The sequence below is a fragment of the Oratosquilla oratoria genome, chromosome 41 (genome assembly GCF_046742065.1).
Source record: "Oratosquilla oratoria isolate Oo_2021 chromosome 41, ASM4674206v1, whole genome shotgun sequence".
NCBI classification, from domain to species: Eukaryota; Metazoa; Arthropoda; class Malacostraca; order Stomatopoda; family Squillidae; genus Oratosquilla; species Oratosquilla oratoria.
The window spans coordinates 2,737,501-2,740,000 of record NC_134817.1 but is presented as its reverse complement, the minus strand read 5'-3'; the positions used below and the strand labels follow the sequence as shown (position 1 = coordinate 2,740,000).

The following is a 2,500-nucleotide window of genomic DNA, read 5'->3' as shown; positions in this document are numbered from 1 at the left end:
GTATGAATAAATACACACAAACATAAAATGACATAAAGTGTTTTGTCCTGTCTTCAAATTTTTCTCAGTTACTGACCCTATGCGGGAGACTTTGTCGCACTTGCTTGTTCCCTATATATCCGGTGGCTCACCTCAGTACTGAGCAAGGTAGAGTCCATCTTTTTTTTTCTTTTCTTTTCTTTTTTCATTCTCCCTCTTTCAGTCCGGCGCAGTATTACATCTACATATATTTTTATTAATATTTTATTTTACGTTTTTCTTCAGAATCCAGTGGCTGTGTGCAATACAAGATTTTCTGACACTCCTCAATTTTTTTTTTATCACGAATCAGTTTGCTCTTCTCATCTCCCCAGACACTGAGAGGCTTTGGAATTCTCGCCTTCCCTCTCACGCTTTTCCGCCATTCTTTGACTCTTTCAAAAAGGGGAATTTCAAGACATTTCCCCTACACCATCACTTGACCTCGAATTAGTAGTTGTTTGTTTCTTTCCAGAACGGCCCTATGCGGGTTATTTTATTAATTCATTTATTTTTATTTTTACTTTTTGGTCTTTTTGCCGCTTCTTGAGCTAAAAATTCGACATACACGTGCGCACACATACACAACACACACACACACACACACACACACACACACACACACACACACACACACACACACACACACACACACACACACACACACACACACACCCACTCACACCGTAGCACCATGTAGATATTCCTTTAAGAGGATGACGTCATCGGGAGTACATTGTCATGATGCAGTGACCAAAATCGAACTCACAGTTACACGACCCTATATTACACATGCATGATCTTAAACGAATTACCCATACTTTATCTTGATGTATTACAGTGAAATCACTGATTTCACTTATAGTTTTACACTTTAAGTCATTGAAATTTTATAACAAGAGGAATCACTCCAGGATCATAAACACAACTCCTCATTCTTTACATATAATTCTCTTCTCTGTGCACATGTACACACACACACACACACACACACACACACACACACACACACACACACACACACACACACACACACACACACACACACAGTTGGTAGAGCGCTGGACTGGGAAGTACGATAGTGCTCGTAGTACCCAGTTCGAATCCTGCCCAGGGCCGAAATTATTTCGGTATCGCTGTGCCTCGGGTCGTTACTCTGACTCTCGTGGGCGGGGAGTTGGGTGTGTGTGTGTGTGAAAGGTCATAGCATTACCCATAGATCGGTCATACGAGCTCTGAGCTCTCTTCCGGGAGGGAAATAGCTGTCGATCACGAGTCCAACACGTGATCCAAAGACCAAGGTGAATACACACACACACACACACACACACACACACACACACACACACACACACACACACACACACACACACACACACACACACACACACACACACACACACACACACACACACACACACACACACACACACACACACACACACAACTGTAAGTCCCGTGACTCTGTGTTGACCCTGTATCTCTCTATCTATGGTGGTTGACCCAGGTGCCCACCAATCTTTACACAGAAATAAGAGAAAAACATGTAAAAAAGCTTTCACCACCCTATCTTCCCACTTACTAACTCCCACTCTCCTCCCTTCTCCCCCAACCCCCACCCTCCTACCCTCCCTCCCTCTCTCTCTACCCTTTTTTGGGAATGTTATTATTCTCTTATTTAAGGCCGTATTATTGAAACTTACCATTATCTTTATCCTTTTTTTTATATACATGTTTCTGTCTATAATTCGGCATACTGTTTAGTTTTCTGCGGTGAAAGAATTAAGAATTTAAAGTAGTATGATCATTCGGGTGTAAGGTAGTACACAATTTAAACTGTTTCGATAATACGGTCTACCACATTTGCCTCTTTATTCGTCTGTACATTTGTTGATTTTTTTCCTCTTTTTATTTCATTGCTTCATATTTATATATATTTACGATTGTATATCATAGAGCTTATGTCTTTTGCATGATTTCTCTCCCCCTCCCCCCACCTCTGCATCCTTTATTAATTGATATTAAGATATTCAATAATTTAGTCTGGATCCTATCTGTGACCTGAGTGGATTCAAACATTGTTTGAGTAGTTTATGTCGGCTGCATGACAGTGGCTGGAACTCTTACTGGAGGCCGTTTTAGTCCTCTGGAGACAGTTTTAATCCTCCACCCCCCCCCCCTTCTTTTTTTTTTTGGGGGGGGGAAGGGGGAAGTTTATTTGGCATGAATGAATGCGACTAGTATTACCCCACACACACTTTTTCACTATTCTCTGTAACCCAACCCAGTGAATAAAATCGCCTGCCGACAGGGACAGATCAAAGACACCTTGAAGACCTTTGGTGTCTTCCCCGACACAATGTCTCGACGTCAACCAGAACAAATCGTTGAAGTTATCCATTCATTAGGAAAGCCAACCGACGTAATAAAATCGCCTGCCGTTAGCCAGAACAATGTATATGAGGTGTGACGCCGGGTTGAA

General features: G+C 41.9%; 1 protein-coding gene across 7 annotated transcripts in view; it reads left to right on the top strand.

Annotated features, from left to right (window-relative positions):
• Positions 1 to 2,500, top strand: part of Camta (Calmodulin-binding transcription activator) — a 404,381-nt gene that overhangs the window by 313,715 nt on the left and 88,166 nt on the right. The gene's annotated exons all lie outside the window — the stretch shown is intronic.